The sequence below is a fragment of the Leuciscus leuciscus genome, assembly GCF_965113295.1.
Source record: "Leuciscus leuciscus genome assembly, chromosome: 7".
Lineage (NCBI taxonomy): Eukaryota > Metazoa > Chordata > Actinopteri > Cypriniformes > Leuciscidae > Leuciscus > Leuciscus leuciscus.
The window spans coordinates 27,974,082-28,000,261 of record NC_138731.1 but is presented as its reverse complement, the minus strand read 5'-3'; the positions used below and the strand labels follow the sequence as shown (position 1 = coordinate 28,000,261).

Sequence of the window (26,180 nt, the reverse complement as noted above, 5' to 3'; positions counted from 1 at the left end):
GGGACCACACCTTTCCTTTCCCAGCGAGAGAGGAAGAACCAGTGTGTCCATATGGGTGTGCATCAGGATTATGATCATAACAAGACGGGTGTGAGACTGTTTGCGTGTTTAATATTTGTAACATGAGTCAAACGCCTATACGGATCTCATTACTTGGAAGTGCGAGAACTACATGTACACTGACACAAACAAATGAGAGGGAAACTGAAATAGGGAAACTGAAAGAGGGAAACAGTGCACAAAATAGAGAATATGAGTGGGTGGGAGGATTATGGGAAACACTCCCACAACATTTGACCCTTTGACCCTAAGCTACAAAGGAGACGGTTGGAGAGGAGACTGTCCGCCACAGACGTAAATATTTGGCGTTGACAATCGAGATGCAGACACAAGCTGCTCCTCAAATAATCACCTGTCCATCACACACACTTCTCTCCTGTAGGAAAACACACTTCCTGCAAGACAGATAAATAAAGATTGTCATCTAACCCAGGTGCTCATGGGAGCCGGCGACGAATGTGAAAAGCCTTCACATGACACTGGGAAAAACATCACACTGCACTGCTAAAATTAACTCCTACACCTGAAAGCTGAATTTCTTCCTCTCTGCTCACACTCTCACCTGTGTTGAAGTGTTATAATGGTGTTATTTAAAGGAGTTTCATTTCCGGATGTAAAAAAATACTCTCACCTATCTCAATGTGCAGGGACAACTAAAAGTAAGATATTCACAAAGCATAAACCGACAATATAATGTCAAATTTATTTTGACAACAAATTTGTTTTCTTGTCATTGAAAAGTACAATTCTGGAGCTGATAGTGTTTTGATTTAAACTACACTACTGTCCAAAAGTGGTGTCAGTAGGTTTTTTTGTTTGGTTTTTTTACTTTTATTTAGTAAGGACACAAATGGATGAAAATTGTAATTCTACCACCCAAAAAAAGTTAAGCAGCATGTGTTTTAGTGTTCCTTGAGCATCAGCATTTTAGAATGATTTCTGAAGGTTCATGTGACACTGAAGACTGGAAGATTCAGCTTTGCCATCACAGGTATAAATTATATTTTAAAATAGATTAAAATAGAGCACTTCAAACTTTCAAATGGTAGTGTATAATCCTCATATGCCTCAAGCAAATAGATGATCAATCTACAAATCAAACTCAACTGAAATGTCTTTGATTTTGGTCAATAATTTCAATATATCCCTGTGGGATATGTTAGCAAAATGACCACCTGTTCCACCTCGTCTTTGAACTCCTTAAAATCCTCCAGTTGACTAAAGTATCAGAAAAGAACATTGCGTCACTGCTCATTAGCATAAAGTTCACATCACATCACTAAGACACGCCCACATCACATCACCAATGGTCTCAAGTCTCTTTAAAAATAAATGACTACCAGTCATTTTGTCACTTCAAATCGCTGTCAAAGTGAACGCCCCTTGAGAGAGAATCAGACATAAGGCTGTAGAGGAGGATGAGAAACAGAGGAAATTACATCAAAGAAAACAGAGAGATGAAAGAAACGATGGAGGTGACAGAAACACGAGAGTCATTAATTCATTTTTATTAAACTTGCAGTAGTGGATTAGTGGAGTTTCAGGAGTGCTGCACTGGCCTGTCAAAAAAAGTATAACTTTATTTTCTGCACCGTTACTGTAAAATCAACACTTTTACAATGTCAAACATGAAATAAAGCCTCATCTTAAAAATAATAATAATAATATTTTGCTTAAGAGGTTGTGTCATCATGTTCATTGTTTCATGCCTGAGAACTGCAGTAAGGGGTCAAAGTTCATCAAGCTCCCTGGAATACGACTGCATTCTTTGCGGTGTATAATGTGCAATTACAAAATCAAACAGAATTCTCGTATTCGACCAAATCGGTGATGTTTGAATATTTATTTATGCAAGTGGGACAGTAAATACACACACTAAACATGAATATACACACAGAACGAGACGAGATGTCTTATATGTTTGTGTGTGTTGGGCAGGAAAAGAATGTAAAGAGTGTTTGCGTGTGACTCTGGTTCCTCTTCCAATAAACATGTCACTCAGAAAGAACATGAACTGCCACTGGGACATCGAGATGGGGTAATGTAACTGCCTCGGGTGATGCTGGGAAAAATTTGAAACGCAGCAACCGGCAGAACAGCTCAGAAATCCAGTGTCAAAACAGAGGGAAATAGGAAAGAATATTCCTCCCGAGCCTTCCACATCATTAATCATGTGTGCGCTCAGCATTTACATGGTGCCTGTTCAACCACAAACAACGAAATGCCTTATTTAACCTCTAATAACAAAAGTGCATTATGAGCCATTACTTTGCCATTGCCATTTTAAAATGGCTTTCTGCACTCACTAAACAGGACACACACAGTTAGCAAAGAGAATGAATCATTTCTCTCTATCAGTAATCACACAAGTATAGATGTATTCCAACCGCTAGCAGATTTTTTTCAATCATTTTACTGAATTGCAAAGCCAAACTTGCAATTTTAGATCTTTGTGATATTTTTTTTATACACTACCATTTAAAAGTTTGAGGTCAATAAGATTCATATATTTTTCTGACAATGAATACTTCGATCAAAAGTGACAGTAAAGACATTTATAATGATCCAAAATATTTATATTTCTAATAACCGCTGTTCTTTTGAACTTTCTATTTGTCAAAGTTATCTGTAAAAAAAAAGTATCAGTTTCCACAGAAATATTAAGCAGCACAACCGTTTTCAACATTAATATTATTAATAAGAAAGAATAAAAAAAATCAGCATATTAGAATGATTTCTGAAGGATCATGTGACACTGAATACTGGAGTAATGACGATGCAATTTCAGCTTTGAATCACATGAATAAAGTTAATTTTAAAATATATTAAAATTGAAAACCATTAAATTGTAATCCTATTTCAAAATATTACAACGTTTGTTGTATTTTGATCAAATAAATGCAACCTTGGTGAGAATATGAGATGCTTTTCAAAAACAATCTTACAGACTAAAGTTTTGATAAAAAAAAAAAAAAAAGTTTTTTTTATTTTATGGCAGATGCTGAGAGCATATAATATAATTTCAATGATACATAAAGGCTATTATACAATTTAATGATGGCAAATTAAACATACACATTTATAAATATAAATGAATACTCTAAGAAGTTAATAGACAATACTTACTAAAAATTCACAGATGTGGAATGACCACTTCTGTCAATTGGCAGACAATCTCAAAATGTTCAAATATTTGACGATTAAAGATGCTCTAAGCGATGTTGGGTGACGTCACTTCTTATTGACGTTCAAAGTATTGTCAAACAAAACGGAGGCTAGCTCGACCCTCCCTCGTCCTCATCCCCCTCCCTTCCGTTCTTCCTGAAACAGTCATGAACGCCCTTCTGCCGGGGGAGTTCTCGCCACCTTTCGAAGGCTTTTACAATGTAAATTCGGGACTTCGCGCGTTCCTTCTCCTTTTCCCTCTTCTTTGCTATTTGTTCATCGAAACGTCGTCTTCTTTGGTCGTGTGTCGGCCATATCAAAATTCAAGAGAATAAAGGCTAATTCTAACATTAGTTGTTGTCGTTGTCTAGAAAATCTCTCCTCTAGCTAACTTCCCTCTTCATGCTTCTCTCTCCTCCACTCCCCACACCCCCCTTCATGTGCACGCGCACTAACCCCCACCCCCAAATAATTCTTGTCGGTTATTGGCTGGAACACTGTTTGTTATGTTTCGTGGTCCAGGTTGGGCCAGTTTGTTTTTCTTGCCATTTGTGGAGCCTGGGCTGTCAACAGAGACCGTGTTTTTTCACAGTGTGTTCAGGGGACAGGCAGCTAGCGGATAGTGAGGAGATGTTTGCTGTATGTGACAAAAAATGTTTCAGCCAAAAAAACGTGACATCGCTTAGAGCACCTTTAACTGAATTAGCCATTATTGATTTAACACAATTCATAGTTAATGTAACATGGCATTAGTTTTATTTTAGAAAATATTTTCTTGTCAAATATGAAAAATGAAATACAGAATGTGCATAACTCTAGGTTTACACAGACTGAAATAATTGTATTCATGGGAACTGTGTCTTGTAATTGGACGCTACTTGTGATTTATTCAAATAAAGAGCACATTTTTCAAATTTTCTAGAAAAAAAGCCACAGTTTAAGTGTCATTATTCATCCTGTTAAACTGAAAGACAGCTGTGAAAATGAAAACTAAACAGCATTCCAAGGAAGAAACTAATAAAGCAGAACAAACAAATGCATAAAGCAGGAAATGTTACAATAACCAAGTACTGTGCTCTCGCAGCAGGAAAAGCTGTTCAATTATCAGGAAGCTGAAGCTACATTAAACCTGGCAGATTTATTCATCAGTCCCCATACTCAATTACATTTGACTTTCTACATCATACATTTGAATAAGCAATAAATAACAAAAGACCACATTCATGTGCAACATTTCAGTTACAAACATTACCTCAAATGTCTTGTAATGGTAACTGAACACATTTTGGTCATGGTGTGTTGAGGTGTATGTGTAATGAGAGAGAAGAATGAGGAGTTTCTAGACGTTTCACAGCTGTGCCAAAAAAAAAATTCTTATGATTAGATGGAGAACAAAAGATGGAGAAAAGGAAGAAGAGGAGGAAAACAGGAACAGCTCACTAGAAACCAGGTGTATCATTTCAGGTGCTTTAATAAAGTTAGGTTTCAGAAGTGAAATCAAATATGAGGACAATGAAATGATATAAACTTTTTGAACCTGAGAGCACAGAAAAAAAAAAGTCAAAACCTTTTAACCATTTAAATCTTTATGTTAACTGTATTTATGTATACTATTCAAGTATACTACTATTCAAAAGTTTGAGGTCGGTTTGATTTTTTCTCTCTTATGCTCACCAATTACTTATTAACATCACTTATTATTATCAATGCTGAAACAGTTGTGCTGTTTAATTGTTTTGTGGAAATTAATATTTTTTTAGGATACTTTGATGAATAGGAAGTAGGATGTCAATTTTAACAAATTCCCATGATCGATCGTCGTTTTAATTAACGATCAATTAATCGATTAATCGTTAGGCGTAACACTGCATTATGAGTCTGCGGCAGTGGCATATGGCCAACAGCATGACAGGGTGTGCAAATACTGCACAAAACGCTATGTTCCTCAACAAATGAATGAGAACGTTTTTAATCTAAATAAAGGGCTAGTAGGATTGTAAAATGTTTCAATGTGATTGATCATTTAATTAAATGAATTATTATTTAATAATCAAATATAACGACTAACGAAAAGTGTCACCAACGCCTCAGATGCGTGCTTGGAATATGTGACTGTTGTGGACGTGCTCTTCCTGGAACAATGCACTGAAAATGGCAACTAAATCCAATGAATTCACAACGATTTAATAAAACAGTGTTAAAATACTTAAAATAAAAATAATAGATAATTCACAATTTTTTATTACAATATTGTTCTCTTTATAATGTTATGTAATATGATAGTCCAATGGTCATTATTAGTCGTGCATTGCCGTTTGAGCTGCGCTCGCTGAAACTGAAGAGGATCACCGTAAGCTTTATTACATTCATTCTTAACCAAATGCATCCTATATGAGATCAATCAGATATAGACAGGCCTACACAAAAGAAACACAACATTACATTTGCACAAAACAAAGGCTGCGAATGCACACGCAAACTATGATGAAGGTGTAAAAATGTCCCAAACATAACTCCGGCGTGCTCGCTATACATGTTTTGCGGTTGAGCAGCACGCACGCGCATGAACCCGCTTAATCGACGATCGCTACGTTTTATAGATTAAATGTATTATCGACAATTAATCGATCGTCGATTAATCGTTAACATCCCTAATAGGAAGTTCAAAAGTACAGTATCTGAAATATAAATCTTTTGTAACATTATAAATGTTTTTACTGATACTTTTGATCGAATTAATGCATCCTTGCTGAATAAAAGTGTTAATTTCTTTCAACAAAAAAAAAAAATCTTAGACCAAACTTTTGAATGGTAGTGTATGTAAAAGTCCCAGTGCGCTCTATGGCCAAATCAATACATAACTTCAGGCATGGAGAGAGATAAAACGAGAATAATGATAAAAAGAAACACAACGTGAGAGAAAGCAAGCAGTCTTTGGTGTATTTGTTACCAAAGAAAAGACAAAAATTATTTAGAACAGAGCAGCAGAGGATTAAACAAGCAAGAATGTGTGAGAGTGCGTGTGTGAGTGTGTGTGTGTGTGTGTGTGTGTGTGTGTGTGTGTGTGTGTGTGTGTGTGTGTGTGTGTGTGTGTGTGTGAGAGAGAGAGAGAGAGAGAGAGAGAGAGAGAGAGAGAGAGAGAGAGAGAGAGAGAGAGAGAAATAAAGGCAGAAAACAGCCATAGCATAGAAAAACTGAACCGGAGATTGAAAGACAGAGAGAGAGGATTGACTTCATTATCTGCTGCTCGTCCCCTGTGATTTGGGCCCATCCTGCTTTAGAACCACAGGATGATTTGTGCAGACAAAAGAAACGGAGCGATTGGCCTCGTCTGCAGAGGTAGAGAAGAAAGGGTGAGATAAAATGAAGAATCTGTGTAATTTCACCGCTGGAATTAAAATGACACAACAATGACACTAATTGCACAGCAGTTTCTTCCAGTTCCTTTGTGTTTATCTGCTTTGGAACGTACGTGTGTGTGTGTGTGTGTGTGTGTGTGTGTGTGTGTGTGTGTGTGTGTGTGTGTGTGTGTGTGTGTGTGTGTGTGTGTGTGTGTGTGTGTGTGTGTGTGTGTGTGTGTGTCTCTAGATTGTTCTCTGCGCTAACAGCATTTGTTGGGGAAAAATACATACCGCCAACCGTTCAAACTCACCTTCAGGTGCACAATCACTCCTCAACACTAAGAATATAATAAAACTCCATTCTCTCTCCAACGGTGTGTATAACTGACACCAAGGTCATTTTGAGTGGATATATGAAGTCAGTTGAAGTAGCCAGAAGTACAGTTCATCACATTAACTAAATACTGTTTATCTTCATTTTGAACAGTATATCTGTTTTGTCATTTCAAAAACACTTTTACTGGGGCATACTGTATGTATTTCCCAAGGAACTACTGCTGTACACAGTAAAATATAACTTTTAAATCTCAGTTATAGCAATGTTTCAGCAATCATGTCGTGTGTGTTTTTATCAGATCTGTAGAATCAGAATGAACAATTAACTATATCTAATTAGTTCAAACGGGTTTGCAAAAATGTATAAAACTGGTTGTGATTCAGTTTGATTTATTTATACAAGTTCACTCAGGCACTCAATTATTTGCAGCGATTTCTATAAGACAGAAAACAAACAGGAGTGAGGTGGTGAATATTTGCCTACAATCCATTTTAGGAAACAAAACTTGCAAATGTGTTCTATGGATTGTCAGCGATGAAGCAGCTCTTTATTGCACATACAGCTTGTGAACAACTCTGTAATGAAATATATGTGGTATTTTTTTTTTTTTTTTTTTTTTTTTATGCTGGGACCTGCATCCCAGTAGAGATGAAATGCTAAAAATGCCTGTTTTAAAACAAAGGGGGGAAAAATGTTAGACGTTTTGCTTGTAAAATGTGTCTTTGCTATCCTTCTTTAAAATAACTGCTACTTTGCTATGATATTCTGTTATCAAATAAAATGATTTATATACATTTAAAAACGCACTGATTCTGCTGTGAAAGGTTCAACAGATGAAATAAAAAAAAAGGGAAAATAAAATAAATTGGGGGAAAAAAATATATACATTCTATGACATTGGGAGACTCAAATCTTTTAAATTCTTTCACAAGAAAAGAAAAAAACAGATTCGTTCAATGATTCATTCAGTGACCATTTATGTAGATGACTTTATTGCTATACTCATTTGGGCTCATATTGCAATAGGGGTATTTAAAATTCATACAGTGAAGTCTCTATGTAGTATTTACTTAAAAAAAGTATTTTTACATTTGTTTATTCAATTTCTTACCACTTTTAAACACCTACTGTAGTTGAAAAAAAATGTTAAATACTGTTTATTACATTTGTATCATATATTTTAAATGTCTTATTATTTGTAATTTGCATATTCGTTCTTATTTTTAATAACAAAGATAAAATCAAGTAAAAAGATTTTGCTCATATCACTCACCCCTACTTTGGCCGAAATGATTGATGGATGGATGGATGGATGGATGGACGGACGGACGGACTCATGCTACCTTGTAAGGCTACATTTTTTAAATAGGGAAATTAGTTTGGCTGTACTGCTCAGTGACTTGCAAAATAGTCTTAAATCCAACATGGAAAAAGAATCGTAACAAGATAATGGATCAGGATCCTGCCTGAAAAAAATCATGATATGATTTGTCGTCATATCGTGTACCTAATCACACAGTTCATGCATACAGTATGTGTAAATCTGTCACTTACAAGTTTCAATGGTTAGCATACTCCCTTAAAAGGCAGCTGTTTATGTAGGCAGCTCACTAGGTTTTGAAGCAGTGCTTAAAGTACTTTCAGTGTACATTCATGCTTTGTCATTGTCCTTATCTCCATCTTCAGCGCTTTCATAAAGCCTTATCTGTTACGCCGGTAATTTTTCTTATCCTTCTATTGAGTGCTCAGAGTGTCTCATTGATATCCCACGATGCCACAGCTGCTGCAGTCAGTATGTGCTAGCAGGTAATCAAACCCTCTTTTGATAATGATAATAACGATCGTAGCTCTGTCATTCTGTTTGTCATGGTAACAATAGCGACACACAGAGAGGATCTTATCTGCGCAAGCTTCCCTTCTGAGCAGAGCGGAACAGAGATTTATCATACACATCAGACAAAAACATAACTTTGAATGAGGAGTTTTACAGTGTGGTGAAGTGGACTCATTTGCAAGACTGTGACCCACACAAATATCGTTCCACACAGCAAACTTGCAATTGATTTCAGTGGAGTTTGACAGCATGGTGCTATGCTAACAGCACAATATTGTAAAGTAGGGCTGCACAATATATCAAAAAATTTCCGTAATCGCGATAATAGTATATATGCGATATCCGTATCGCAGAGAGGTGTGATAAATGAAAATTATTTTATGTGCCAAGCATTTGTGTGTTGCATGCATAGGTTGTTTATCCAAATTTGACCAATCAGATGAGGCCTTACTATCTTTATACCCGCCTCCCCAGTAGGTGCTATTATGCCATTGGCGAGACCGGGTCCAAAGGGAAACCTAGGGGCTCAGAGCAGAGAGTGGAAAATAAAAATAATGTCGGAGTAGAGACAAGCAAGGAAAATGACAACAGTGAAGAACTTGTGCCTAAAAAGAACTGTACGTCTGAAATATGGCAATATTTTGGCTTCAAAAGAAGAAGACATGTCACAAATGCAGGTACTGTGTAAGTCGTGTTGAAAAATTGTGGCCACGTCGAGAGAGATACAACTAATCTCCACAGTCATCTGGAACGCAACCACTGGGAGCTAGTGAAGACTTTCAAAAGTGTCAGCCCAAATCTATCAAAACTGCTAACGAAATGCCAAGTAAAGGTCCTTGCACACTGTAACTGTAAAACACACGTATGCGTTTTTTTCGTATTCATCATTCGGTGGCTCTGAATTGTCAAAACACCTCTCAAAATGCTTGCTACGGATGCGAAAAACGAAGCCGAAGGACGAAAGTTTCGGAGGCAGTGTGTAAAGGTCGTAAATCATATATAAATGATTTTTTTTATTTTTAATGGCTAATAAAAATAGCATTTCTCTAGGGAAATGTTATATCGCAAGAAATATCATTGTCGCAATGCTCAACAACAATATTGCATATTTTCCCAGTATCGTGCAGCCCTTTTCTAAAGCATATAAAATACATAGCACACACAAATATTAGGTAAAATAATACATTTTTAAATACACTAAACTGTTTTGTCCGCTATCTTGGATATGTCTGATCTTGTCGCATTGCCACAAAGAAAACATATTGCCTTAAGGTGCGGTCACATTAGCGAAATTTTACAGGCAAAAAAAAAGGTTAATTGTCTATTGTCTATAGTAGTCACTTTCAAACCAAGCAGCTCTCTGTTGGTCAATGCAGCAAATTCACAGGACCAACTTGTTGTGAAATCTGCAAGGGAACATTTTTCACCCTCACGTGAAATTCCAGATGGCGTGGATTCCTACTGAAGTAACTGGATTTTCCCCACAAAAATTCACTGAACAACGACAAATGTGACCACACCTTTAGAATTTGGCACACACAAAAAAAAATGACCCCTAGGGAGGCAGAATAATTAAATGCACACCATTGGAAGGTTTTTCATAAAACTTTTCATTAGAAAATTCCAGCTTTCATAACAAAATACCAGTACATTAAAAAAATCATGCTGTTATGATGCTGTGAAATATTGCCTATGTAGGCAGCTCATTAGGTTTAAAACAGAACATCACTGTGTGTGAATGTAAACAAACTTCACAGCTTCTGCCCGTATCGCTCACATACACACTAACAGAACTCTCTCTCATTAGGGTGCGTGTGTGTGGCTTCTGTCTGCCATACTGCACTAAACCTGCTGATAACCTACACGCAACTACTGGATAACCTCCTAACAACTCGCATCTGCAATCTATTCACAGGTCAGGGGTCAATGGTCTGGCAGTCCAGCACGGAATAGGAAATGACTGACAGACAACGATTTTCCCGTCATTCTGTAGAAAAAATGTTAAGTGCGAACGTTCTTATCATCAGGATGCTAACTGTGCCCAGCAATGCTGGTGACAGCGGTGGGAAAGGTCACAGGTTAAAGAGAGAATCGTCACCCGTGATGTTGAAATGGGTTTTTAATGACAAGATGCTTGTGTGATGTTTAGGTAAGCTAGTAATGGAAACAATGGCATTCCCACACACAGATGCAGCTCTATGCAAACATACACACTCTATACTCTGCTGCATCCTGATTTTTGGTGTTTGCCTTAATGAAAAAAAAAAAAAAAAATAATGAAAAATGAAAAAACACTCTTCTAGCATAAAAGACTCTTTTACAACTCTATTATCTTCAGTCTAATACAATGTAACAGCTGGGTCTTGGGAGGTTAAAATCTAGGGCTGCATGATTTGGAAAAAAATATGTAAATACTATAGGCTATTTAAAAATACTATACAATATAATACTATAAATATTTTTAATTTCAGTTTCCAAACTCTCACCATTGTTTGAGTCAGAAGTTGACATGTCAGGTTCCCCAAACAAACTAAGCAAATTTTTTTAAAAAAAATTTTACACAGTTACCCTTACAATATTTGAATATTAAATGTGGATAGACATGTCTAGTCATTTTTCTGATGATGGTACAGAAATGCAGACTGGGGCGACACGAAGTTTTGTTACTGTCATAAGACGAGTACTTTAGGACCAAAGGGCTCCAGAACAAGAGATATATATGTCAGTCTTTTTATATTCAGAAGAGCGTAATAGGTTTACACGAACAAATAAGAGAGAAAATAGTCCAAGGTTGCCTTTTTACAAATTCTCTTGAGTCATGAACAGTGCATTTTTCACAGAAATTAGTTTCTCAGATGAACAGACTGTCACTATTCTCTCCTTTTACTTATTTCAAACCTCTCTCACTTCGGAAAGAATAAAATCACTCGGATCGGCAACATTGTGCTTTTTGTGTTTGTGGTCAGAGATAAGCACTTCAAAGCTGGAACGCTCTTGAGTTTGTGTATACGTCTGTAAATGGAGATAAATATAAAATCTCTTGGCTAGTTTTCTGACAAAATAAGGAAGCAGAGGAACTCATAATACTATCAGACTGATGTAACGCATCTGAAACAATCCACAGGGTTCCCACGGTCATGGTAGACCAAAGCACCTAATATAAGCATAATCTTAGAAAGCCACGGAAAAGTCGTTGAAATGTCTATAGTGAATACAGACTTTTTAGTTTTGCTCTGCTCCGAAATATTTCATCAGCTAGTGCTTGTGTGCAGTAAAACAAGCCCACAAGCTAGCATGATAACATCACTGTTGTTTGACGATCATTTTGTAGACTTATTACACTAATAATTATGACTGTTTAAAATGATTCAAAATATGAGTAGGACATGACATACAAATGAACAACCTCCCAGTAAAATCTCTAAAAATGGCCAAAACAAGGCATGGTACTCTTGTTATTGTTAGTTTTTGTTGGCACGCTCAAACTCTTAACAAACCTCCTGTCTTCTGACATCTTACAAAAGTCAATAAGGGGATTTTCTGCCCCAAGATACACAGTTACCATTATAAACTACATAAAATTGCTGTCGTAGCGAGATCTCTTAATGCCGGTGGTCAACTCTGACAGCTAGTTATTAGGCCAGTGCTAAAGCATTCATAATGCGCCAAACTATGACAGCTAGTAAACTCCCAGTTCCACAGTTGCTATAGCTAAAAGAGAGCTTTACCAATATATCACGCTCTCAGAGACACAGATATTACTGAGGTAACACCTGGTCTGATGAAGATTAGAAGGAGAAACTGTCTCGACATGACAATCTGAATACAACCAGCTCGTCGCATTAACGTCTACATCTGAAACCTTGACATTGACTGATATTGAGAGTACACAAAAACATCTTGAGATTCTGAAGGGACAGTTCAGCCAAAAATATTAAATCTTTCCATATAGTTCCAAACCTTCATGCGGAACATAAATGGATACATTTGCCATCGTTTAATGTTGCTGTTTTCCATACAATGAAAGCAGGAGGGAAGCACCAGTTTGTAAAGTGAGCTACATTCCAAACCGTATGATAGTTTACTGAGAGGAAAAGGTCATAATTCAATGCTAATCTTCCTTTCTGAGAACTCTGTTTCTCATACAAAGATTTTTTTTTTTTAAATAAATTGTATAAAACTTTAATATTAGCTATTTTTGTGTCAAAATAAAGGAAAAAAATAACAGACTTAAAACAATCGTTTAAAAATGCTGAAGTAAAGGTAGGCATTGCAACAATATATTGTACACTACAAAATGTGGACATTTTGAGATTTGCTAAAGATTACACTTAACAGTGTCATTCAATTATTGTTGTTAAAGGTTAACTTTGACTATTCGACAGCAAAGTAAATCTCAATGTAAAATAGGAGAAATGTAATTAAATATTTTAGTAGTTAAATATTTACTTAATATTTAATTAAATAATTTAAAAAAAAATACCAAAACTGATCAATTTAAAAAAGAAAATGTATAATAATACTGATGTGGTACCAATATAATAAAGTACATCTCTATTTCTGAAGATTTGGAAGTCATATGAACTACTTTCCATGATCCATTTAGGAGAGTGATTTCCAAACAGGGGGTCTCAGCAAATTTCCAAAGCGAATTACTTAAAATGACTTAATTATTTTGATTATTATAAATAAAAATTCTAAAGTTGTTCAGCTTGGAAACAATTATTTAATGATAATTGGAGCTTGACTGTTTATGAGCATTCTTCGAAAAAACATTCTCTATTTACATTCCAATGAATTAAGGAGTCAAATGGGTTTGAAACGACATGAATGTAGGTACTGATGTCAGAATCTGAATTTTTTTATGAATTTTCGTTAAGAGATTTCAAAGTTTAGTAAAGCGGCACACAAACCAACTAATCAACAATTAAAGACAAGCTCACACCAACACATAAATGACTACTGCTTATGTGTACCACATGACATCTAAATTATCACTCATACACACACTCATCCAGTGAGAAAACATTTAATTACCACATACGAGTACACACACACAACGAGCTAGACTGAACACGAGAGAGAGATCTGACATGTTAATTACAACAGAACCCACAGATGGCACCGAAACACGCCTCAACGCGCCTCTCAGAGTCTCACATGTAAAACACACACACACACACACAAAAATCGCTCTGTGTTTTCCTTAAAAACACACACTCTTCTGAACTCACCCAATGGGAAAACGGCCCAAAGTTTCAGTGCTGGTTCTGACTGTTGGACACTGATTCCAGCATGTGTGACTAACATCCCATAGAGACTGGGCCATAATCCTGTTTTCTCTGGACCGTCTCCAGTCTTTATAACACACACACACAATCACAGAGATCAAAACGCACACTGTAATTATCCTGCTATGTTCCTCCTCATGTCAGGATAATTAGTAGGATTGGATGAAGGATTTCATGCAGCTTTTCATATTTCATTCTTCTTTCCTTTAAGCTCAAACTATGATGTTAATGTGTCTCCCAGAAGCGCAGAATAAAGCGTGTCAAAGAGTGAAAAAAACAGGGCTTTGGTAAACTTATATTAAAGCACTGACATCTCATAAACACATGGCATTGCTCTTCTTATCCTTCTGAAGATTATTTTAGTTATTTTTAACAAGGTCCCTGGTCATTTCAGTTTGATCTTAGTTTACGCAGCACAGATTGTTTTGTGATCCAGTCACAATGTGATTAAGACTTTGCGAAGAAGCTGTTATTGAAGGATGGGTCAGTGCAAACCTGCAGCCTGTGCGAAAAATGCAGAGTTGATAGTCATTCCACATGCAAATACAATGACAAAGCATTTAAAGCATAGAAGAAAAAAAACCAATGTTAAAATAATGACTTTTTAAGGGGCAAAAAAAGAAATCCCCTTACTAACATAAGTGGACCTCTGGAGAAAACATTAACTTAAAAAAATAAAATAAAAAACATGCTATGTTCAAAAACTCTTGACTGACATAAAAAAGTGATTCAGACAAACTACCTTTAAAATGTTTGGGGTCAAATGCTTTTTTTTAAAGATATTAAAACTTTCACATTATTATCAAAGCATCTATTAAATTATTATTTAATAATTAATTAAATAAATAAATTTTATCAAGAAAAAAAAATCGTATTATTAATGTTAAAAGCAGTTGTTGTTCTTAAATAAATAAATAAATAAATATATATATATATATATATATATATTTATTTATTTATTTATTTATTTATTTATTAAGAACAACAACTGCTTTTAACATTAATAATACGATTTTTTTTTTTCTTGAGTAGCAAATCAGCATATTCGAATGATTTCTGAAGGATCATGTGACTAAAGACTGGAGTAATGATGCTGTTTAAATTAAAATAATATTTCACAATATTATTTTTACTGAATTTTTAATAAATGCAGTCTCAAAAAAAGACTATAAAAGTTTTAAAAACATCTTACTGACCACAAACGTTTATATTATCGTACAAAAATAAAACTATCAAAATGTTTCACTTCACATATTGTGTATAAAAAACAGAAAGAGTGTCAAACAAGCTTATTTGTAGGAATACCATTTAACTGGAGGTACACAACACTAGTTTATTAACACTGTGTATTAACAACACTAGGAATTAACATCACACACAGGGCTCCAGACTAACTTTTTGCCTTGGTTGCACTGGTGCGCCTAACTTTTTTATTTAGGTGCACCAGCACAAAATTTGGGTGCACCCAAATTTTTCCTCGGATGTATCACCTTTAACGCCACAATTTTAAGGTCACCTTTTTATCACGCTCTATACACATTCATATATATTATGTAAATGAATTTAAACAAGAAGGTGTAGGTAAAAACTTTTATTTATTTTTTGAAGCACAATTATTAACGGTATTCCTACTCTTACCGATACAGTACTTTAACTGTATTCTTATGGTTCTTTTTGTTTTATATATAATAAACAAAGATAAACAATAGATAAACAAAAGATAAACAATTAAACAAAGATACACTTTATATAGGCCTACACAGTGCTTTAATTTCAGGAAGGCCTACTACTGTTCAGGCATGGTCTAAAAAGAAATCTAATAAAGTAATAAAATGTAAAATAACACTGTAAAATTTATCATAAATAGATTAATGCTTATCAAAGCTGAAGTTATTCTTTCGAGAGCTGTGAGTGATTTTTCTCTTGTTGTTTGATTTGCAGTAATGGCGCAATCGTCAGCATGTTTATTAGACTGCGGCCCCTTTAAGACCGGGTGCAGATCTAATAGGCTACTGATGCACCATATTCTCCCAACTATTTCCATAACTACGTCCATTTAAGACATAAACTGTTTTTAGTGAATCTCAAAGCCGGTAATTTTGACACGCTTTTGTGTACAATTGATCGTTTAGACGCGCACAATCTGCACATGAAACCGAAAGTATAATTTGCTTGTCTCGGACTGTTTCGGAGCGCGCGCCGCCATGCGAACAACATCTCTTGCGCAGATTTTTGTGTTTTTAATAGCTCTTTCAATTATTAAACGCGTCCCGCAATTTAGCAACAGTAGCTAGACTGCATTTACAACAATCACCGATCGTGCTGATTCTGATTCTGAGTTTTAGGGAGAAATGACAGCGTAATGCTGCGAAGGGAAGAAGTTGCGCGTAGATAGTTTTTAATGGTTTTACCTCAATATTTTATTTTTTATAATCTTTGGAAGCCGAAATTTAAAATAAAATCAGACTAATATAACAGACCTTAAGTGTAACCAGGCTACGTTTGAATGTTTAATTCTGTCCTCCGTCGTCACTCATTAAGCAGGGCTGTCGTGTTGTGCGAGCTGTGGCATCGCGTGAGAGAAGAGTGTGAGTTCCGTCAAAGGAGAACAAACGCCAACAAACGTTCGTGCAGAGGCAGCGGATGCGAGGACGTTAGGTGCACCAGTGCGACCTAGGAAAAATGTTAGTCGCACACTTACAAAATTTGGTCGCATATGCGACCAAATTGGTCGCACTCTAGAGCCCTGATCACACAGATGGTTATAAGCCTACCATATAGTTCAGATTAAACTGTCATGTTACAAGATATTTACTCAATAATCTTAGATATATTTGGATAGGCATACAGTGGCAGGTAAACAGAACGATAACAGATCTACAACAGTAAAAAAAAAAAAAGAAAAAAAAAAGGGTGATTCATGATAAGACTAATCAAACAGACAAGTGAACTGGTTGGACAAGCTAACATACAGTAAATCTACCACAAAAAAAACAACAAAAGAAACCTGCAATGTATCCAATATAGACTAGAACTTGTGCAATAAATTGGAACTTTATTTGAAATGAATTTCTCAAAGGGAATAAATCACTTGCTGAATTGCAGTGATACTGTGTGAAAACATGACTGCACACTAGATATAAGGCTTACTCTGTGTTTTTCAAAGCATGCCCCAGAGCAAGTCTGCCGATGCAAACATGAAAGTGCACAAGTACAAAGAGGTTCGTGTCAGTTTCTTTGCCCATATTAGTGATACAAGCGAGAAATTCTTTCTTCTGTTTATCTAGGTTACTGTGTAACAGGGTACACAGAACCACCTTAAGCTCACTCAAACTTTCCTGGCCTCGAGAGGTCACCAGAATTCGTGTCGATAATTGTCGATAATGCATACTTCGAATTTTGTTAGATATGGTTTAAGGCATTCCAAAAAGCCTATTGAACAAAATGTACACTTTGTAAAAATCATAAGGCATTCATTCCACGATTTGCTGAGGTCACCCGATGTGCAATGGTTCATCCACAGTGAAGCCTCAGAGGAGGAAACGGAGAGAGAGAAAGAGGCATGGTGTTACTTGCACAATAACACATTTGTATTTATTTCTCAACACATTAAACAAGCATCAAAGAGCAGCATATTTCCCCCATGACTCCTCCTGAACCGCCATACCTCCATAATATTCATACGGTATGTGTTTGAGTGCGGGCAGAGGAATCTGACTTCAAGGCTAAACAGAGAACGGCAACAATCAACAAGAGTGGAACCCAACAAGTCATTACACACACCGTCTAAGTAACCGTTTTGCATGTCTTTGAGATGAGGATCTGTTGTAACTGCCTTTTAATGGTATTTGGCTCTTAAAAGAAAAGGCCGCAAGTATGCACACACGCAGCTGCACGCAAACACACTTGGCCTGTGCTAAAGGAAAAAGGTAGGCTAAACACACTATTTCACTGACAGATTTAGAAAGTAAGTGAGTTAAAGTACAGTTAGAGGCATATTTTAGTATAAAAAATGAATACCTAAATAGAAATAAAAGTATTTTACTAGTAAACTATCAGCATATCTATAAGTTCACTTGTAGTATAGTTGCAGTACAAAAAAAACTTAGTTGTAAACTAGTTGTGTACTCAAAGTTTATTACCGTTACACTTAAAGTATACTTAAAAACATACTACTTTTATATACTAAAAAGTGGGCCAATTTAGTCCCAAGTAGTATTGAAAAAAGTACACTTATATTATATTTCTAGTACATTGATATTAGTATACTTACTAAATAACTTAAAAGTAGGCTTAAAATGAACTTGAAAGTATACTTCATTTTGTAAGGGATAGCTTTAAAAAATATATGTATGTCATGCCGCTTGAAATGCGTTTCTACTTTATTTCAGTAGTTCGGTGTGGTTCGATTATATTTGTAACCATAGTAACGCAGTACCCGTGCACGTAGGGAAACAGGAAATGATATCGTCATACGGTAATCAGCTACAGTAATGCGTGAGCTCTATCAGTCGTCAGTTTCTGTGTCGATCGCTTTTCCTTCTCCCTTTTTGCTAAGGCAACGTCTGTGAGTATTTATCATTGTTTAACATTAGATTACTGCTTATTTTAATTTTGTAAGATTATTGAGAAGGCTAAGTTAGCTTTGTTTATTGCTGCTGGTTATTTTTTTGACTAGCTCGATCGCGTTTATCATATAGGCTACATTGCTATGTTAGCTAAGCTGTGCTATTTACACTGTTACTGTGTATCTGGGTTTGATTAATAATATTGACATCTCATTGTACTGTATTGCAGTTTCACAAAATTCCCAGTAAACTTCATGGAAATGATTCAACTGTGTCCTGGAGTTTCTTGGGAGTGTTTAAGCTGAATGGAACATAGCCCATGACAGTGAAAAGACGGCAACACAGCTAACGAAGGACATAAGGATTGCCATCCTACGGAGCAACTCAATATCAAGTGATAAGCGGCTAACACTACAGCGCCCTGTCAGCTTCAAACTAGCTTCTTCCCCTGATATTGAAAACGCGGTGAGTCACAATGTCACAACGTAGCAACAGTAAAAAAGGAAATGGAGATAACCAGTCTGAGACTGTGCGCTCAAGAAGCAGTCGCTCATCTGGTACATCGTCCAGCTCGAAAATTAGCATGGCCGTCGCCATGGCAAAGGCAAAGGCTGAAGCAGCGCAAGCTAGAGCGGCACATGCGCTAAAAGAAATTCAACTTAAAGTGGAGCAGGCAAGAGTTCAAGCTAATCTTGATGCTTTAAATGAAGAAAAAGAAAAGGATGCTGCCATAGCAGAGGCAAATGCTCTCGTGGCTGGTTTACAAGATATGGGCTTTGAAGTAAACAGTAAGGCTAACAGCCCAGTCCCCCAATCGGTCAAAGACCAGCGCGTCGCCGCCTATGTGTCGACACAAGCCAGCCTATGCAGCAGGGGTCTATCTGTCAGAAGAGGGAGTGACTATGCTTCGCCAACGCTTTATCCTCCACACCACCAACCAATCAATGTTATCCCTTCATCACCCCACCCACTCAATGCAAGTCAAACCCAAGCTGCTGCTTCCGCTGACATTATGCCACACCAAGTTCCTCAGACCAGTGGGGCACCGCCACAACAAAGCTTCAATCAGCCCCTCAACACCTCTCCAGCTCCTCAGCTTGGTGGGAATCGTCCGCAACAGAACATCAAACAGGATTCCTCATCTCCTGCGCACCCGCCTGTTCACAGGACGCCTTATGGAGGTAGCTATGACCATTCTACGTCCACTGGAGACCTCATCAAATACCTAGCTCGCAGCCGCCTGGTGACTTCAGGCATCACCACATATGATGACCAGCCAATGAACTATTGGGCCTGGAAAACATCGTTCCTGAACGCTATCACCGATCTAGACTTGTCTGCTGCAGGAGAACTCGACCTCCTCACCAAGTATCTGGGAAAAGAGTCAGCAGAACAAGTAAGAAGGATAAAAACAGTCAACATTAAGGATCCAGCAACTGGACTGCACATGGCATGGGGGCGCCTCGACGAAATATATGGCTCGCCAGAGGCCGTCGAGCAGGCTCTGTTCAACAAACTAGAAAACTTTCCAAAGGTCACAACAAAGGATCCACAGAGACTCAGGGATCTAGCCGACCTGTTGTCAGAGCTACAAGCCGCCAAGGAAGACGGCTACCTTGCAGGCTTGTCATACTTGGATACCTCCAGAGGAATTAAGCCTATCATTGAGAAACTGCCATACAACATGCAAGAAAAGTGGCTTTACTTTGGTACAAGATACAAACAGGAACATTTAGTTAGCTTCCCACCTTTCTCCGTGTTTGTAAACTTCATCGCAGCAGAAGCAAGGGCTCGCACAGACCCAAGCTTTAACCTCTTCTCGCAAGCTCCTGCAGAGAGAAAGAGTAAATGGGAGAGGCCTACAAAGACATCGGTTTATGTTCACAAGACGCAGGTCTCAGGAACTGCTAAAGCTGAGTGTAGAGAAAGTACGGAACGCATTGATCCAAATAAACATTGCCCTCTGCATAAAAAGCCCCACCCTCTGAGGAAATGCAGAGGCTTCCGTGAGAAGAGCATAAATGATCGCAAACAGCTTTTGAAAGAGCATTACATCTGCTTTCGCTGTTGCTCCTCCACAGAGCATCTTGCAAAAAACTGCACTGCTGAGTTAAAATGTACAGAGTGTGAGAGCACTGCTCATGTGACAGCGCTCCACCCCTGCCCACCTACCTGGAAATCTAAGTCGTCCCCTTCCACTTCAGAGGATGGCGGGGAGGAGGACAGAGCAGACATCCAGGAGGTCAAGTCGACGTGCACTCAGGTATGCGGTGAAGGATTGAGTTCCAGAGCATGTGCCAAGATCTGCCTTGTCAGTGTGTTCCCAAACGGATGCAGGGAGGAGTCCAAGAGAATGTATGCCATACTGGACGAGCAAAGCAATCGCTCCCTGGCGCGGTCAGAGTTTTTTGAGGTTTTTAAAATCTCCGGAAGTTCCTACTCATATACACTCAAGACCTGTGCGGGGCGTTCAGAGACAGCGGGGAGGAGAGCCAGTGGTTACACTGTGGAGTCGGTGGACAAGAAATTAAGCATTCCTCTGCCTACACTCCTCGAGTGCAACCAAATCCCTAACGTTCGCTCCGAGATTCCTACGCCGGAAGCAGCCTACCATCATGCCCACCTGAAGCACATCGCCAATAAGATTCCACCACTGGATCCGAACGCCAAAATACTCCTTTTACTGGGCAGAGACATCTTACAGGCACACAAGGTCCGAGAGCAGATAAGTGGCCCAGGAGATGCACCGTTTGCTCAAAGGCTTGACCTAGGATGGGTTGTCGTCGGTGATGTGTGTCTTGGAGGTGCCCACAGACCACTTGAAGTGCGGAGTTACAAAACAGCCATCTTAGAGAACGGTCGTACGAGTTATCTTCAGCCATGCAACAACCAGATCAGAGTGAAAGAGGTATTTGGTCAAGTGTTTAAACCTCAGCATCATCCAGCACCTACCTCCACCCGTGGCTTAATGATGCTCAGTGGAGACTGCTTGGGGCAGACTGTCTTCGCTCGTACTCCCAACGACCACAGACTCGGTCCATCCATGGAGGATCTAGAGTTTCTGAAGATAATGGAAGCTGAGTGCTATCAGGACAGCTCCAAAAGTTGGGTTGCACCTTTACCCTTCCGGTCACCAAGACAGCGGCTGCCTAACAACAGGAAACAGGCTTTCGACCGTCTTGTCTCACTCCGGCGCTCATTGGAAAAACGACCACTGATGAAAGCCGATTTCCTAGAGTTTATGGAGAAGATGTTTAAGAAGGCACACGCAGAAGTTGCCCCGCCAGTGCAGCCTGGACAAGAGTGCTGGTACCTGCCCCTGTTCGGTGTGTACCATCCTAGGAAGCCAGATAAGATCCGTGTGGTCTTCGACAGCAGCGCGTCATGTGAAGGAGTGTCGCTCAACGACATCTTGCTCACTGGCCCCGACCTTAATAATAGCTTGCTAGGTGTTCTTATGAGGTTCAGGAAGGAACAGGTGGCGATCACCGCTGACATCGAGCACATGTTCCACTGCTTTGTCGTTAAGGAGGAACACCGTGATTTTCTCCGCTTCCTGTGGTATAGGAATAACGACCCTACCTCCGACATCGTGGACTACAGAATGCGGGTTCACCTTTTTGGGAACAGTCCCTCGCCTGCCGTCGCAGTGTATGGTATGCGACGGGCAGCTAAGGAAGCAGAAGCTGACTATGGCAGTGATGCAAGAAGATTCATTGACCGCGAATTCTATGTTGACGACGCTTTAAAGTCCTTCGGCACCGAGGAAGAGGCCATCAGCGTCCTCGGGCGTGCACAGAAAATGCTTGCAGCTTCTAACCTCAGGCTGCACAAAATTGCTTCAAATCGACCAGCAGTCATCGAAGCATTTCCATCCGAAGATCGCGCCAAGGACGTCAACAGCCTAGATCTTTTTGTTGATGATCTGCCCATCCAACGTAGCCTCGGATTGTTTTGGAACATGTGCACAGACACCTTCATGTTTCAAATCAAAGATGATCAGAAGCCATTCACTCGCAGAGGGGTACTCTCAACCGTGAACAGCCTCTACGATCCTCTAGGGTTCCTTGCACCCATCACGGTTCATGGAAGACTGATACTCAGGGAACTCACCACGCAATCAAAGGACTGGGACTCACCTCTTCCCAAAGACATGAAGATTGAGTGGACTAGATGGAAACAGTCACTCCAAGACCTAGAGGGGCTCCAGATACCACGCCCTTACACGTCCTTCTCCACCGCGGGCGCGCTAAGAAGAGAACTCTGTGTCTTTGCAGACGCATCAATCAAGGCAATAGCAGCCGTAGCCTACATCAAGGTGACAAGCCACCAAGAACAGACTGAGATTGGCTTTGTCTTCGGGAAAGCGAAGTTGGCCCCCCAGCCTGGTTTGACTATCCCGAGACTTGAGCTCTGTGCGGCTGTACTCGCCATCGAGATCGCCGAGATGGTAGTCACAGAGATGGACACAACATTCGACAACATCACCTACTACACGGATAGCAAGGTTGTATTGGGGTACATCCAGAACCAATCAAGGAGATTCTATGTCTATGTACACAACAGGGTCCAACGAATCCATCAATCACCTTGTTCCGGCCAGTGGAAGTACGTCCCAACGCACCTCAACCCAGCTGACATTGGGTCAAGAACTGTGACACCAGCTTTGCTTAGCAGCACAACTTGGCTCAAAGGACCAGCCTTTCTCCATGATGCGCCTTCGCATTCACCTGAGCTTCAAGAGACTTATAACCTTATTGACCCTGACACTGACTCTGAAGTGCGTCCCCAGGTGGTGACAAGTCTCACACATGTGACCAGAGATGTGGTACACCCACAACGCTTTGAACGCTTCTCCAAGTTCAGCATTCTCCTTACAGCCATAGCACACCTCATCCACGTGGCTCGTTCCTTTGCCCACTCCACCCAGAATGAATGTCAGGGCTGGCACATCTGTCGCTCTACAGAGGAAGAGTTGCTAAGGGCTAAAGTGTGCATTGTGAAGAGTGTCCAGAATGAGTGCTATACAGAGGAACTTAAGTGTATCAACTCAGGATCTAACATCCCATCTTCCAGCAGCCTGTGGAAATTGCACCCCATCATGGACCAAGATCAACTTCTTAGAGTGGGAGGTCGGATTGGACAGTCAGATCTGAGGATGGACGAGGCTCACCCCATCATCATTCCTGGCCGACATCATCTCGCAACCCTGCTTGTGTCTCACTATCATGAAGCAGTGAAACACCAAGGAAGACATCTGACCGAAGGTGCCATTCGAGCGGCAGGGTTCTGGCTGGTAGGCACTAAACGCTGCATCAGCAGTCTGCTTCACAGATGTGTCACTTGTAGAAGGCTGAGGGGGAAGACCGAACATCAGCAGATGGCAGCTCTGCCAGCAGAACGGCTACAAGTAGCACCTCCTTTCACCTACGTAGGTGTCGACGTCTTTGGACCATGGGACGTTGTTTCACGCCGCACAAGAGGAGGAGTCTCCAACTCTAAACGATGGGCTGTGATGTTCTCATGCATGTGCTCAAGGGCAGTTCACATTGAGGTAATTGAAGCAATGAGTACCAGCAGCTTTATCAACGCCTTGAGGAGGTTCTTTGCAGTCAGGGGCCCTGCAAAGCAGATTCGCTCTGACTGCGGAACTAACTTCGTCGGCGCCTCTCGTGAGCTGGAGATGGACAAGACTAATCCAGGCTTCAACAGTGTGAAAGAGTACCTGGACACCCAGAGCTGCACCTGGCTATTCAACCCGCCCCACGCGTCTCATATGGGTGGCGCGTGGGAACGCATGATTGGCATTGCCCGCCGTATTTTGGACTGCATGCTGCTTGAGCAGAGGAGGTCTCACCTTACACATGAAGTTCTGACCACACTTATGGCCGAGGTAGCTGCAATCATGAATGCTAGACCGCTCATCCCAGTATCATCGGATCCGGAATCGCCTGTCATCCTCACGCCAGCAATGCTTCTGACTCTTAAGACTGGCTCTGCACCACCTCCTCCGTCAGGAAGCTTTGAGGAAGCGCATCTCGTCAGAGAGGAGTGGAAGCGGGTTCAGGGCCTAGCAGACATGTTTTGGAACAGGTGGAAACATGAATACCTCAAAACATTGCAGCTTCGGCACAAGTGGCAAGGAAAAAGGCCGAACCTTATAGAAGGAGACATAGTTCTCTTGAAAGACAATCAGGCGAAGAGAAATCAATGGCCTACGGGCATCATCACAAAAACCCTTCCAGGAGAAGATGGATTGGTTCGGAAGGTTCAAGTTGAAGTCGTCAAGGATGGAACCAGAAAGACCTTTTCTCGGCCCATTACAGAAGTGGTTCTGCTTCTCTCTCCAAAGACTGATTCTGTTAATTAATGTGGGCTCTTTAAAGATCCCAAGCGGGGAGTGTCATGCCGCTTGAAATGCGTTTCTACTTTATTTCAGTAGTTCGGTGTGGTTCGATTATATTTGTAACCATAGTAACGCAGTACCCGTGCACGTAGGGAAACAGGAAATGATATCGTCATACGGTAATCAGCTACAGTAATGCGTGAGCTCTATCAGTCGTCAGTTTCTGTGTCGATCGCTTTTCCTTCTCCCTTTTTGCTAAGGCAACGTCTGTGAGTATTTATCATTGTTTAACATTAGATTACTGCTTATTTTAATTTTGTAAGATTATTGAGAAGGCTAAGTTAGCTTTGTTTATTGCTGCTGGTTATTTTTTTGACTAGCTCGATCGCGTTTATCATATAGGCTACATTGCTATGTTAGCTAAGCTGTGCTATTTACACTGTTACTGTGTATCTGGGTTTGATTAATAATATTGACATCTCATTGTACTGTATTGCAGTTTCACAAAATTCCCAGTAAACTTCATGGAAATGATTCAACTGTGTCCTGGAGTTTCTTGGGAGTGTTTAAGCTGAATGGAACATAGCCCATGACAATGTAAGAGTTAGTTGACAAAGTTGCAAAGCTAAATAGTTGGTAGAATGTCTAAAGTGAACCATCTAAATCAAGTGTTACCAAAACAAATGGAGACTTTATAAGCTAATAAAGGACAAATCATGCAACAATTACTAAAACTGTAAAATATAAAGATAAAATCTAATTCAAAATATTAATAAAAACAATAATAGTAAATAAATAATACTAGAATAACACAATCCCATTAAAAATAACAATGAAATCACAATTATAAATCCATTTGAAAATTCTACTGTTAAAAGATAATTACCTGAAATATAAAGTGATTGTTCCTAACAGCAGCTGACAGACAGGATAAAAAGCTGAAATGAGAGGCCTGTTTGTTCTGTTCTCTCCAGCTGCTGCCAGCGGGTCACGCATGGTGGACAGACTATTGATACCCAGCCTCGATCATCCCAACTGATAAGATTCAAAGTCAGAAAAATATATAAAACACCCACATGCTGTCGCCGTCTCGTTTTTATGTTTGATTTCACATGAAAAGAAGTCAAGAGATAGATTGAAAGGAAAGCATGAGGAAGATTTACACAATAGAGTTAAAAAAAAAGTCTTCACAGTCAGTGAAATGAGCTGCATGCTTAACCTTAAGAAAATGTTGAGGT

General features: G+C 39.2%; 1 protein-coding gene and 2 long non-coding RNA genes across 3 annotated transcripts in view; 2 read left to right on the top strand and 1 right to left on the bottom strand.

The window, feature by feature from the left end:
* LOC309503659 (uncharacterized protein) overlaps window positions 1-25,862 on the bottom strand; it is a 245,098-nt gene extending 219,236 nt beyond the window's left edge. Inside the window, exon 1 of the mRNA XM_082176436.1 lies at window positions 25,829-25,862. The gene's annotated coding sequence lies outside the window, so the exon portion shown is untranslated. The remainder of the gene's footprint in view (window positions 1-25,828) is intronic.
* LOC309502742 lies at window positions 18,393-18,860 on the top strand. The gene is made up of 2 exons (XR_014207386.1): window positions 18,393-18,595; window positions 18,826-18,860. It is a non-coding gene; the product is annotated as an uncharacterized lncRNA (long non-coding RNA).
* LOC309502479 lies at window positions 24,382-25,476 on the top strand. The gene is made up of 2 exons (XR_014207316.1): window positions 24,382-25,211; window positions 25,442-25,476. It is a non-coding gene; the product is annotated as an uncharacterized lncRNA (long non-coding RNA).
* Window positions 25,863-26,180: the final 318 nt, after the last annotated feature.